Source organism: Xenopus tropicalis, chromosome 9, assembly GCF_000004195.4.
Source record: "Xenopus tropicalis strain Nigerian chromosome 9, UCB_Xtro_10.0, whole genome shotgun sequence".
Lineage (NCBI taxonomy): Eukaryota > Metazoa > Chordata > Amphibia > Anura > Pipidae > Xenopus > Xenopus tropicalis.
The window spans coordinates 6121812-6137492 of NC_030685.2; the positions used below are offsets into that span (position 1 = coordinate 6121812).

Below are 15681 nucleotides of genomic sequence, written 5' to 3' on the forward strand. Positions count from 1 at the left end.
TTTATATACCCGGGCTCACACTGATTAATGGTGAGCCGTTAAAAAGGCTTTGGGAAGTCTTTTTTTAAGAAGGTTTCCTCCCCTATTTGCCATAGAACTGAGCCACTTATTTTTCATTAAGATTTATCAAACATTCATGACCATTAAGAACAACTGCATGGTTCTGATACTGCCATATAATAGGAAGCCTAAAGTGCTGTCAGACTTTTAGAATGAAAAGATGATCCTTTGTTCTTTCTGAAAGGACCATGTCTGTAACCAGGTGTTGAGGTGGCATGCTGTGGGCTGTTAAATATTGGGTATTGCAAAATAAGTTGTATCCAAGGCCTGAATGAGTTAACATGGTTCAAATGTGCACACTGACTCACAATCTACACTATATCTCTATACATACACTATACATACCCCATTGTTCCTTGAGTCTGGAATGTGATTGATAGGAAACATATGGTCTTAGGGGTAATACAGTGGGGGAGGATTTTCCAACAGGGATATATATCAGCAACAAAAGGCTGGTCTCACAGATATACAGACACACACACCCTTACACACACACACAAGCTCTCACTTACACATATTCACTCTAACACACATGCATACATTTTTACTACTTTATATGAATACATACATACTTTGTATTGTATTGGGAAGCTGTCAATATTGATTTGACTGGCTTAATCATTGGTAATTTGTATGTAACTTTTGTAACTCTTTTCCACACATTAAATATACTTTAAATATCACCTTGGTGAGTGGTGTTTGTTGACCATAGTACTTACACAAATATGTTAGAGAAAAGATAATTATAACATGGGCGCTAGACACACCATGATAGGCTACAATATGTTCATGGTCTTTTATGTTTGGCAGTGATTGGTGAGGGCTGGAACTGGAACTCACAGAAATACAGGAGACTACTAATTGCTTCCTAATAAATGTGGGTATGGAAGCTACCATCACCCTCTGACCTCTTTCAAACAGTCACCTTTTATATTCCAAATAAATTGTTATAACCATAATATAGATAGGTCCTTCTCCATCAAGGATTCGGCTAACTCCATTTAGGGTATAAGTAGTCTTTGACATTTTAAACTAAATTTTAATAACCCCTTGTTGCTAAATATTTTCAGGTTGGACAGACAGGAGTCATGGATCCTGCACCGGGCACCATAGAGCGACTGATAGAGAGATTAACTGAAATCTATAGCAAAGATTCTCTCTGTGCTGCTCTCATACCGAATTCCTTCCTCACCATTGACACAGACAAGGATATACACATCGGTAGAGCTGAAAGCCCCAAAGAGCGAGCGGAACGGTTATTAAATTATGTGCTACAGAGAGGAGACGCCGACTATCGGAAATTACTCGGCCAACTTGAAACCCTGAGACCCAGGTTCCCGGCTCTGTCTGGTGTATTGGAAAGCGAGAGTGAGTCACTAATAATTCCATCTTATATTTAAATATTTTACATTTTTTATGCACTGTTATAGTAACGAATTATTAAGATGATTTATTTTTCCCTGGTCACTATGGCAGCCTACACACCTATGGGTTTTCCCTGCCCCCTACCATTGATTGACCTAGAACATAATATTTGTAATTGGATAGAGAACTGGCTGAAGGATAGATTACACAGAGTGGGGGTAAATGGAACAGTTTCTAATTGGGCCAGTGTGGTTAGTGGAGTACCGCAGGGGTCAGTCCTTGGGCCTTTGCTGTTTAACTTGTTTATTAATGACCTGGAGGTGGGCATAGACAGTACTGTTTCTATTTTTGCTGATGACACAAAATTGTGCAAAACTATAAGTTCCATGCAGGATGTGCCGCTTTGCAGAGCGATTGGACAAAATTAGATAACTGGGCAGCAAACTGGAAAATGAGGTTCAATGTTGATAAGTGCAAAGTTATGCACTTTGGTAGGAATAATATAAACGCGAACTATCTACTGAATGGTAGTGTGTTGGGGGAGAAGGATCTAGGGGTTTTTGTAGATCACAAGTTGTCTAATTCCAGGCAGTGTCATTCTGTGGCTACTAAAGCAAATAAAGTGCTGTCTTGTATAAAAAAGGGCATTGACTCAAGGGATGAGAACATCATTTTGCCCCTTTATAGGTCCCTGGTAAGGCCTCACCTTGAGTATGGGGGGCAGTTTTGGGCTCCAGTCCTTAAGAAGGATATTAATGAGCTGGAGAGAGTGCAGAGACGTGCAACTAAACTGGTAAAGGGGCTGGAAGGGTTAAACTATGAGGTGAGACAGTTTCCTAAGGGGGTGAGGGCACACTCTGTGAGAGCTCTGGTTCATGGAAATTCCAGGCAGATGTTCTGGTAGATCACATCTGAAGAGCAGTGTTGTGGACATTGTTGAATCATTACCATGTGGAAGTGTGATCCAAACCTCGGGACTAGTTTGGAAACAAAGTTTTGGAATCTGTGTGCTCTAATGAATGATATCATATAAATATTCTTGTCTTTTTTAGCATTAAACATTTCAAGTATTTTATTTTAACCCACCCATTCTGATTGCTTGGGTATTGCCCAGTGGAACTACAATCCATTTTTATCAGGAGCCATTTAACCTTTCTGCATGTTTTGTGGGGGGAATTGGATTATGCAGAGGGATAGCATACAAACTACTTCCAGTGACCTGGCTTGAATGGAACCCAGAAATAATACTAGCCAGTACTCCGCAACACACAGTGGTACATTGATACATTTGGCCTGATTATAAAAAGAAATATAAAAAATGCCAATTCCAGAATGGCTTATTTTTTATAATACCATGTGGAAGATGCAGGCATCCATTCAGCATAAGCAGTTCGCTTCCCCCCAAGATTTGCGAGTGCTTTACACTATTATGAACGCATTATTTTTAGATGAGCTTCATTTATTTTTTTGTACCCACAGCAGAGCCCCATATAAGCTTCTGCACTACAAGTGGCTGGTTATTCATGGGGCGCCTTCATTCCCTTAGCAAAACCAAAACGCCACAAAACATTATGTTGGAAGGCACTGGGCCACATTTATTAGAACCCAATGACCCTATCAGGAGGCTTTGTAGGGCATGAAAATGTATTTCTCGCCATACATTCAATTTCTAATAAATTTGGCTTATGTTCCTCTGTACTTCATTCATGTTTGTGTGAATGCTGTGTTTATTATGTTTATTTCTTTTCTAAAACATAAAGGCAGGTTGACTGGCTACTGATGAGATTACCCTAGAGGGTGGGGTTCAGAAATTAGAATATAACATCTGCTGGGACAGTGACTGGTTTGAATGGCTGAACATAGTCTTTGGAATGCTAAATAATATGCTGAAGATATAGAAATAATAACGACAGCCCTTGTAAGACTCATCTGACTTTTACTTTGAATTTTCAACCCTCAGGCAAAAGACACACACTGATTGACATAATAAAGCAACATAAACATTCAAAGCTCACCCTGAGGGCTATCCTGGACAATGGAGCAGAGAATATGGCTGAATGTGGTCCTAAATCTATTCAAGACCTTCCCTTGACTCTCCTAAGGAAACTGGCAGCAGTGGAAAGAACTGCAAGGGACACACTTCTATTGGAAAGTGATACAGTTTCCAGGGAAGAAGAAACAATGGATGATATGTTTGGTGTAGATACTGAAGATCACGTATCTAACTCCATTAATCCTTTAGATGTTCTTTGTGTTCTTCTGAATTGTTCTGATTTGTTTTTGCAACAAGAGATTTTTTCAAAAATGTCCCTGTGCCAGTTTGCCGTCCCACTGCTGCTCCCTGCTGGTGATGGCCCAGAATGCACCTTCATGCTCTGGGCTATGAGAGACATAGTAAGGAGCTGGAGACCTCAGGCATCAGCAGGGAGCAGGGCTTTTATAGAGGAAAGCCTGGTGAATATACCCATGCCTCTTTTCTCTTTTGTGAGACTGGGGCAAAGTAAATTATCTAAATCTAAAATTCTCAATCAAGTGCTCAGCCCAGCTCAGCAGTACAATGATTTCTTTATACATGAAAATATGGCAGGGGGAAACATTGACAGGCAGTTATCTAATGGCCTAGTGGAAATATCCTGGCGTTTTCCTGATGGAAAAGAGAATTCCCTTACCTTCCCAGAACCCATTGCAATTACAAATGTGCGTGGAAATCTAGAGTTGAATAAATCCCAGTTAGCCTTCCTAATGCAGGTCTCAGCCGCAGTGTTTGTGTTTGCTGAGAATATCAATGAGAGGGAGAGTGAGACCCTATCACAGTGCAGTCAATCTGGCACAGAACTCTATTTTATTATTACTCCAAGTGGTAAATGTATCAGTAGAGAGGCTGCAGAATCCTTCAAAAAGTTTTCTGCCCTTATGAATATTGGACCAAAATATATACTGAGAAAAGACCAAGTAGCAAATGATGCAGAACTGGTGAATAAAATACATGAAATTATGAGGAATGTTCTGGGGAACTCCTGTAAAAGGATAACACTTGAGGACATGTCACACTCGGCCACAGAGTTCCTGGTAGATGAAATGTGCAGTGAATGTCGGACAGCAAAAGCCCGTGCCGCAGTAATTACTAAAGAGATACGAGATGTGGTTCAGTATAAGAAAGAAACACTGAAGCTACAAGGGGATCTGTGGAAGGAGGTGTCCCAAACTGAGAAAGAATTGTGCCGGATGAGAAAACAAGGGGATGTAACTATAGAACAATACAAATCTCTGCTGAAGAAGAAGCTCTTGGATTTACGTAACCAGCAGAACCGGCACCCTCTTCCCACAGGCATGACTTTATTTATATCTGCCATTACTCATTTATCACAGGTAGAGAAACATTATTTCCTGAAATGGATAAAGTTCACACTTGATTCCCTTAGCCGAAAAATTATTTTGAAATTGCAAGCTGAGTACAAGGAGAAAATTACATCAGAAATGAACAAAGATGAACTTATACAGCTGGGGCAGCAAATCTCTGACAGTTCTTTGGGAGTAGAACATTTTCTGCGGGAGATGGGGCAGTTTTATGAAGCAGAATGTTCCATGGTGAAAACAAAACAAATCAGTCCAACAAGCAGGCAGTTAACTGTTCTGCCCAAAATAGCAGCTGATCTCCTGCTGGATGGGTTCCCTTTGGAATTGATGGATGGAGATGCCTCTAACATCCCCATGAAATGGGTTACAGACATTCTGACTGAGCTGGATAAGAAGACAGGAGGGAAATGCAGAATGAGAGTAATCACAGTGCTGGGAGTGCAGAGCACAGGGAAATCCACCCTCCTGAACACCATGTTTGGGCTGCAGTTCCCTGTGGCCAGTGGGCGATGCACACGAGGAGCCTTCATGACACTGATTAATGTGAAAGAAAATTTAGTAGCAAACCTGGGCTGTGAGTTTATTCTGGTGATTGACACAGAAGGTCTGAAAGCCCCAGAACTGGCTTCTCTGGAGGACAGCTATGAACATGACAATGAGTTGGCAACTCTAGTGGTTGGGCTCAGTGATATCACTATAATCAATATTGTTGGAGAAAATGTAGCTGACATGAAAGACATTTTACAGATTGTTGCACATTCATTTCTTAGAATAAATGCAATAAGAGAGAAACCCAAGTGCCAGTTTGTGCATCAGAATGTGAGTGATGTTTCTGCTCGTGATAATAACATGAGGGACAGAACAAAGCTCTTGGATCAGCTCAACCAAATGACAAAAGCAGCAGCAAACATGGAAAAAGTAAGTGGAATCACAGGTTTCTGTGATATAATGGATTATAACTTAGATTTAGACAACTGGTACATTCCTGGGCTTTGGTACGGTGTCCCACCCATGGCTTCTGTAAACCCTGGCTACAGTAAAAATGTGCATGAACTGAAACAATATTTGTTTAAATTCATGGAGAAGCAGAAAAGCATTCGGCAACCACATAATATTGGTGAATTTATTAAATATATGGAAAGCTTGTGGAAGTCTGTGAAACATGAGAATTTCATTTTTAGCTTCAGAAACAGCCTGGTAGCTGAAGCTTACAATCAGTTATCTATTAAATACTCTCAGTGGGAATGGGACTTCCGCAAACAGGTTCATACCTGGCTCATTAGCACTGAGAACAGTATAAAGAATCAGTCAGCAGATGAACTGCACCCAGGGCTGTGTGTGGGTTATAAAGATGGTCTGAATGCTTTTCTTTATGAAGAAGAGAAGAAGATGTTGGACAACTTAAAAAAATATTTTGAAAGTAAATCAAACAATGTTCACCTGATAGAAAGGTACAGAGCTGATTTTTCTCAGGATGTGAAATGTTTACGGAAAGAAATGGCACGAACTGCAGGGGCAAAAGTCGATGATGTTTTTCGAATCCAAAATCAAAAACATCAGTTACAAAATATCCAAAGCAATTACCAAAGAACAATTGAAGAGAATGTTACCAGCCTTCTGGAAAAGTTCAGACAAATTGGAACCCATCCAGGTGATAAGGAAGTGAAAGACACATTTGACAATATGTGGGAGAGAACATTATCAGAGTTACCCAGAAATCCTTTAGAGAAACGTAACATCAGTCAGGAAATGCTGCAGGAAATCAGAATGGACATGGCTAACAGAGGGGGAACAATAAATGAGAAGATTCTTACATTCAAATATTTAGAGGACTTTGGAAAGAAGGAGTTCAAGGTTAATGAAAACCATGTTGATATTAGATGGTACTCATTAATTAAGCGAGCTAAAGAATGGTATACCAAGGAATCTAATGCTAAAATACAGGCCCATGCTTGCTTTTTGATAAGAAGTTGCAGTGAGTATGTTACCGATAAAGTTAACACAAAGGAAGACTTTGACAGAACCTACTGCCGGGAACTGATCCACAAAATCAGCAGTAGGCTCAGTGAGAAAGAAGTTGAAAATCTTCATACCACCCATGAGTTTGAGTTGGACATCAAGCTCCATATCTTAGGGAATGCAGCTCCCAGGTTCCAGGTGATGCACGATACATTTCTTAAGGAAAATTATCCCGCCCTCTGTCTGCAAAACCTAAAATCTCAGTATTGGTTACTATTTGAAAATATATTCCAAAAAAAGATGAAACACAAAGCAGAGCCTGGCAGTTCTGTGAGCTGTGCCTGAAGCCGGCAATAACCAAACATATTTTCCAGCATATTGGCAATGATATTGTAGATGACATTCTGAATAGCGAGAGTGCAAGAGAATATTGCAGCAGAACCTTCTTCCAGTTCTCTGTGCTTAAAGAACTGCTTGAGCAACAGGATTTCTCTCAGTTTGTGCTGTTTATTAACTCGTACCAGTGGTTTGTGAAAAGATGGATTATAGATCACATATTAGATAGGTATAGTGATGGGCAAAAGCTAGAGAAGTTGCAGGTAAATATTCTCACTCGTATCTGTAAGGATATCAGGGAAGTTCTTCACAGCCCAGAGTTACTAAACAGAACCTCTGTCTCTGACTTTCTGACCCAATTTTGCCTCATGCTTGAAAGCAAATTAGTTATCCCCCAAGAAGCCATGAAAGTGATAGTTTTTCAGAACAACACAGATATTGAGCAGTTTTCAAGGGACATTGAGGAATTGCTCACAGACACAGAGAAAGCAATGGAATCAGAGTTGAAATCCTATAGAACTGAAGATGTACTTTTTAATGCCTCAGTGAAACCAGAGGAAGAGCTGTTTAAGAAGGTGTTTGGCTGTGGGAAGCAGTGTCCCTTCTGCAAGGCCCCCTGTGAGGCTGGAGGGGATCACCATGAAGAACACTTTGCCTCTATCCATCGGCCTCAAGGTTTGGGAAGATGCACCTCTAGTTACTATATTAACTTGCTTCACAGTTTTTTAGAAATGTATCTTCATATACATTATATATATAGTTATCGGATTCAAGGGGGAGTGGATATAAGGAAACCCCTATCTCCTAGTCAGAGGGCAGAGCTTGAAACGTTGTCTACAGACATATGTTCAATTCAAGTTAAATTTGGTACTAGGTTCAGCAATGCTGATACAGCATGGAGATGGCATTACTACAGTGAATATCGTACAGTGTATCCACATTGGCTAATTCAGCCTGACCCCAGCATCACAGCCTCTGACTACTGGAAATTCATTTTTGCAAAGTTTAATGTAGAATTTGCAAAGGAATATGAGGCAAAACCAGGTGATGTGCCAGACACATGGCTCCAGATAACTGAGGAACAGGCTCTTCAAAGCCTAAGGGAGGTGTATGGGTATAAGTAAAAATTAAGTTTGCCTGTAAATTAACTTAAAATCTGGCCATACACACAGCTACAGAATTAGACAATTTGTGTGGCATATACTGTATGTCTGTCACCTTGACTATTATTCATGTACTATGGATATTGGTTAGTTTAGGAACTGGATAGCTTTAAAATGTAATTGGCCGACACACCATATCTGTCAATGTATGCTGACTGGCAGTTGGGATATTAAATAGGACCCTCATCTCCCCTTCACTTCTTGCTCTTCTAATCATTCAGCCTGTCTGCATGAACAATCAGAACAATTTTGTTTAATGTATTGAATTATTAGCCTTCCTTGTACCTTTTGTTTTAGCCTAAAACTGAAAATGCTTTGTGGGGTCACTGATCCTGACAGAAAAACATATTGTCTAGGGGGGTTCAGGTATATTATTACTTTGTAATTGTTTAACTTTCTTCTCAGAGCTTCTCCTATTCATCTTCCATTTTGAATTCCTACCTTAAACCACAGCAACAACACATACCAATATGTTGCTATACACTGGTATGGGATCTATTATCCAGAATGCTTGGGACCTGGAATTTTTCATATAAGGATTTTTTTCCCAATACTTGAATCACAATACCTTACAGCTACTAGAAACATTTAACATTAAACCAACCTAATAAGATTTGTTTGTAACCAATATGGCTTTATGCAGCTTAGTTACCATCAAGTACAAGGAACTGTTTTATTACAACAGTGAAAAAATAAACCACTTTTAAATATTAGAATTATTCAATTATAATGGGCTCTATGGCAGATATACCCCTATTAATTTAGAGCTTTCTGAATATCGGGTTTCTGGATAAGGGATCCCATACCTGCACAGTGTAACACAACACACCCTTATTGTATTACAAACTTGCTGTGATTACAGTTATTTTATTTTGGCATTTTATTTCCGATAGATTAGCCACAATAGTGCAAGCTAGAATTCTATATTTATTCTGCAGAAAGCTTAACCCTACCTGAGTAACAGCCCTAGAAGTTTAGTGTGTTTGTTTAAAAAAGCAGCTGCTATTTTAGCTTGGTCTCAGTAGCTTCCTGCTGCAGCTTTAGCTGCTGGTAGCTAAGATTACACATTCTTATGGGAGGGGGAGTGAATTCTGATGGGAGGGGAAGCAGGACAAGGGTAGGGGAGAAAGGAGCAAACTGGGCAGACTCGAGCCTGTGCCCTAAAGGATTTTTCAGGAAATCTGATACCAAAGAACATGTGACCACAAAATAAGACAAGAAATCCTGTTTTTCTGTTGATAGAGGACTCAGTGCAGCATTTCTGTGAGTGCTTATGGCTGTATTTACATAGACGTTTCTGATAAAGCTTACTGAGTTTTTACCTTCGCTTCTTCTTTAATGGTTTAGGATAAGTTGGGATTAGTTACAGGACAGCTTGCAAAACATAAAGCATTTATTAAGATGTGATAAAAGCCCAGTGGATTTTGTGTTGAAAAAAACTTCAGCAAAGACTTAATTTTAAAGGATCTGTAACCAATCCATACATAAATCACATCCACCATACCTAAAGTGTTTGTCTCTGCACAGACTGCACTAAAGACAAAAAAACAAAATAATCTACAACAGAAAAAAACAAAAACCTTTTCATGCCTCTTTGAAGGAGAAGGAAAGGTAAAAACTCAGTAGCTTTATCAGAAAGGTCTATGTAAATACAGCCATAAGCACTCACAGAAACGCTGCACCGAGTCCTCTGTCAAAAGAAACACAGGATTTATTGCATCCTTTAATGTAAACATGTAGTTTTTAATTACTGTGCCAGAGTCTGCACAACTCTCTCCTCTTTCCCCTCTCCTGCTCCGCTCTCCAATAAGAATGCTAAGAATTCCCCCCCAAGGAATGAGTGATCTGAGCCAATCAGCAGAAAGTTTCCTCATAGTCTTACAAACAGCATATGTACAGGGGTCTTGGTGCAGGAGTGAGGCATTATGGGAATTTTGTTTACAGAGCTCAGCATTTTTTTTCCTATGAGGCTTCTGATCATCTGAACGGGATAAATATGGGGAGACTTAAGGGCACTATGGAGAGAACTGAAGGTATGCCTGCAGCTTGGGATTAACTCTTTATTAGCCTTTCCTTCTCCTTTAATTAATAATTAATGATAGACTGTCACAAGATAATGAGTTGTAAGTAGCAAAATGATCTGCATAGAGACTAACATGCTGACTAGCAAAGGGTCCTAATAAGGAGGACTATATTCTTGTAAAGTTTGCTATGTTTCATCCCAGGCTGAACGAGAAGAACCTTTACAGGCAACATCTTGTCCTTAGTGCATTTTTAAACTCCGCCTTGTCTGCATGTACTGTGTACTGAAGGGGAATAAGCCTGGGGGCTCCAGTAGCAATCAAAAAGTTTCCCCCAATGCTACGTTTATGCATGTTGTTATAATAAATAATAATAGTTCCTTAAATAAAATAATCATGATAACTGGAATTGTTGTAGATCAAAACAAACTATTGTTAGGAAATGGTGTGGGAATATTGTAAAACAATCATGGCTGCAATGAAACCACCAATATCATTAATCTGTTACATGTTCTACTGAAATCTACTATTACCAATAATAAATCTCTTTCTGACACCATGTGATGAGTGATTATTAAAGGGGTTTGAATCCTACATGGAACTGTCCCACTGGTTGTGACGTACATAATACATATGTGTGCAATGAATAAAATGCTGGTTGTGTGTATAATGCTGGCCCTGATTTGCCCCAACCATACCCAATTATGCCCCAACCTGACTCACAATCCACCCAGGCCATGTCCAATCCTTGCAAGCCCCCCCGAATGTGACCTGCAAATCACACCTTTAGTTTCTTGGGTCTCCCTCAATGCCACGGGGCCCATGACTGATTATTTCTCTATTATTTCCCCTATTGAGACAAATCTGAAACAGCTACAGACAGGATTTTTGCTTTTTGCCTTCCTCTGGATCCAGGGTCGGACTGGGGGTGAAAGACCCACCGCGGCCCCCGCTGTCCTCCCGACCCCCTCCCATAGTACTTTCAGCCCATCAGGGAAGGGAGACCGGCGGCCCAGACGAGCACCAGTGGGAATTGGGTCTGGGTCGGTGGCGCCCATCAGGGCCAGGGACCACCAGGTTTATTCCCAGTGCAGCCCAGTCCAACCCTGTCTGAATCAGCTGCATGGATTTACTGATTAATGTTTGAACTGGATGGTTGTCCCTTTTCAGCCTCAACTACTATGTAACCATTTCCATTGTATCCTGATGAAACTTCAGATGGGAGCCTCAATCTATAGCTCTCTCACTTAATGTCTAATTCTGTTACAGTTATCTGTAGATATAATTACTAACCAATGTCGGTCCCTCATTTGTGACCCCTGCACTGCTGTATCTGACTGCGGGTACCAGTTTCAGCTTTCCTCCAGATAAGACAACAATTCCCACAATGCCTTGTGTAACAAAATAACTGGAGTATATCAATATTTGCCAAATAACTCTGATCTGCAAGAGGTTAAACTCCTGACAGGAAAAATCATTTGGATTGTACCAATATACTGACCAGTAAGTTTGTATGTTTTACTGTTTATTAGGTTCTAATTAAGTTATAAATAGTTTCTGACAGACCAGCTAATGTCTGTGTAAAATTCATAGCCAAACACTGAGCAGAATCTTTGCCAGACTATAGTCCTTAATGGAATTTCCCTAACCCCCCTGTATGTTCTGTCATTTGGTCTGGCCCCCTCAGTGCATTAGCTACACAGAACAGATAAGATGTTTGTTACTGCTCTAATCTCCTCTAAAGTTGATTGTAAAGGTTCTTTATTTACTGCAGCAGCCTGTTTACCTGTAGCTATAGCAATCTCATGCTTTTAGCAGTTCTTGCAGTGTGTGCAGCATATTACCCAAAGTTTGTATTGAAGACAGGCAGAGCACATGTATCTAAAATGGCTGCTGTGGAGAATAAACTGATTTAACCCTCACACTGTTACCTGATTGCTGGGATCTGCCTCTTGTACTGTGCTGAGATTGTTATACAGGAATGGGCCGTGTATTCCAGCTATGCTGCACTTCCCTCCTGTTATATAAATCCCATGTTAATGGGGATCTGCTGAATGAACTGCCTGTAATGTAGGGGGCTGTGGCCTTGTGAGGTACCTGAGAGTGGCAGAGCCTCCCTACTGGTTTACAGGTTTATATTCACTTGTTGAAATGTCTCTGTAATGTAAAATTCACTGTACAATCACTGTTCTTGTTCTTCTCAGTGTTCTCCCTACTGTTTTACAGGTCCCCAGACAAGTGCACATCAATAACGTTATAAAGTTACAGTCTCTCTGCCTGATGGGTTCCCTTGCCTGCTGCTGGGACTGTCCCTATGCCGGCTGAGCACCTACAGTTTAGATAAGTAGAACAGAGGATAGAAGAGGAGCATTTACAGCAATTACATTTACAGGTAACATTTTATATCATTAGGAAAAATACAATTTTTTGTATTTGGGTAATGTTCATGTTATCACAATTTAACAATGAAAACATGTCCCAGTACAAGAACCTGGGATGGAAATGAAGATAACCCCAGTAAAACCCCAGTAAAAAGAGATTTCAGGTTCTTGAGAGGCTCTTTTGCCTGACTTAAAGGAGACATATTGGATAAATAGGAAAACCTTAATTTTGTAGGCAATTATTAATAATATCCGGTGCTGGTTTCCCTTTGGGCTAAACATTAACCCTATCTGTAGCAATGGCCCCTTTATTGGAGCTCCCTATAGATCCTCTCACTTCTCTGCTCGAGTTTGAAATGGAGAGTGGGCATGTCCTAATGGTCCCTGCCAGAAGCACCGTAGGAGGGGGAGAGCCAATCACAGCCCTGCACTCACACAAGCACAGACAGGCTTCAGTTCCCTATCAGGTCAGCCTAGCTGCTGATTGGTTCCTATCCTACAGTGCAGGGTACGGAGGGCCGCCGGCTCCCCAGCTCATCCAGAGAATTCAGCCAGCAGGAAGTGGCACAGATGGGCGGGGCTAGTGGGGTTTGGGGGAATTTCTCAATAAATCAGTCTGAAACACAACTTTAAGCACAATCCTTCTATATCTAGAGGAGTATAATTCATTGATACATTGTTAATTTTTATAGGATATGTCTCCTTTAAGGGCTCACTGGGCTGTGAATGTATACATTGCTCCATTTGAGCTTTCTGCGGATATTAATTGGTTCATATGAAGATCTAGTTAGAGTGTCAAGAACAAGTATTTGCTGTTGCATTATGTAACCCAAGGAACCCGGCTATTCCACTTCCTGCTGGCTGCTTTCCCAGGCTGCATTGTAGGATGCCATCCAATCAGCAGCTAGGAGGACCCGGCAGGGAACTATGCTTCCTCTTTTCCTGTGTGAAAGCAGAGCTGTGATTGGCTACCCACACCTTACTGGGCTTTTGGGAACTTAGGGGCACTTTTACAAAGCAATTCTGAGAAAAAGCTGATTCTTTTTTTACTTTTTTTTTGAGATTTATAAATGGGTTTTCTCCAGTACACAAATTTTCCAGTATTTTTTTCTTGATAAATTTTTGTTTTGGGGAAAAGATTTATTGTGCAATATTGCTTTAATGATACAACTCTGATGTTGCTGGACTACAAATCCCAGCATGCCTCAGCCTTCATTATATGTTACATTATTCTGGGATTTGTAGTCCAGTAACAACTGAGTAACGTTTGGTTGAGCCGCGCTGTGCAGCAGGGTTTAGTGTCCCTTTAAGAAAAAAAGGGGGGACTGGAGGGGAACCAGCTAGTCAGCTGTATCTCCGAAACTATGATGCATCTGTTCTACACCCAGATACTATAACTGGTCTAGAAGGAGGCGTTTATGACAATAGGTACATACATCTAAAATACAGGAGGAGCTTCAAATTTTAAACTAAAACTTGAAATTCTACATACAAGGAACAGCCTTATTGCACAGAACCTTCTACTGGGTGTACAAAATCAAGGGTTACAGAACTTTATTTGTCCACCTCTGTTAAATTCCTTATGATTTATTATTCCTACTGTGTGTGCTGTAAGGGCAAAGAAATAGTGCTCCCGGCAGCAGTGGCGCATAGGGTGCCCGTGTCACCACAGGCAGGAATACGTCTAAAAATATTTTCCAACACCACTGTTCCTAGCAGGATGAGAATGTGTTTTTCATGTACACAATGTGCCATTCAGCTTGTTTGGAACAGACAATTTAATGTTTTTCAAATCAAAGGGAATTTCTCACCCACTGTGATTTTAATTTCCCATGGATGACAAAATGTCCTTTTTGCCTTTGCCCTAATAACGAGAATGTTGTAGGAAAGGGCAGGGTTGCCAGTGGCGTAGATCTGCCATAGTGCACCCTAGAAAATACTGATCCAGTCCCCATTCACACTAGAAAGATTTGGACTGTTAGCCATGGACAATCCAAGGGGACCTTTCAGGGCACTGATGCACAGTTCATTTCACTGATCAGTTTTTACAATTTGCTGTTGAAATGGTTCAACTGCAAGTTCTTTGTTTCACAATCAAGCACCACCTCTACTATCCTGAGGGCAATTTGACTCTCCCCCATACCTAGTTATAATGGGCCACTCCCTGTTTCACCCCAACCAAACTAAGGCCCCCCTATTAAGAATCCATCTGACTCCTGTATAATCCTGGGTTGATTGACAGACAAAAGCTTTTTTCTCTGTATTAATATATGACTTGCTGTGGTGTAACTACTCTGCGCCGGGCCCCCCTGCAAAATAATCTTTCGAGGGGCCCAGTGCAGAGTAGCAAACTCACCCAGCCCCCCATCCTGATGCGTCCACCCTGACAGATCTGCCCTGAGACATCCATGATGTCACTACAAATACAGGCACGGTCAGGTTATACAGTTGGTACCGCTCCACTCCTGAAGCCTCCAGGACCCCTGTCATGTAGGAATTCAAATGCAGGGTGCTGTTTGCTGTTCCGGGGGGGGGGGGGGCTCTCCTTTCTCTTTAAACCTCCCACCTTGCTCTGCAGTGTCCTCACAGGACATGTAGAGTCACGCGGCTCTACATAAAACTCCTCGTTGGGACTGGGGCTGTCCTTGCTATCTACCATAACTCTCACTCCTAGAGTGAGCTCTTACAATAACCAGAAAAACAGACAAAGAATATGACCTGAATGAAGACAGTTTAGTCATTTGGGCTGTTCCATAAACTACAGTAGCCTTGGCCTGTTAATGGTCCATGCACCTGTCTAGAATTCTAAATGTGACATTAATATATGACCCCTGTGCCTATACTCACTAACAATTCACCAATGAGAATTCTACTGACCAAAATCCTGATTACAGATGCAAGAAAACTGACCAATGCACAAAGAACAGGGAGCAAGATTTATACAGATCAGCTGGGATTCTCATTGGAGGATTATTCTGCAAATTAATTGGCCCTGGAGGGCTGGGTCTCTCACACACAGGCACATAATGGGCAAACTGG

The 15681-nt window shown here is 40.9% G+C and overlaps 1 pseudogene; it reads left to right on the top strand.

The window, feature by feature from the left end:
• Window positions 1-709: 709 nt before the first annotated feature.
• On the top strand, window positions 710-8250 carry LOC100488373 (annotated as a pseudogene).
• Window positions 8251-15681: the final 7431 nt, after the last annotated feature.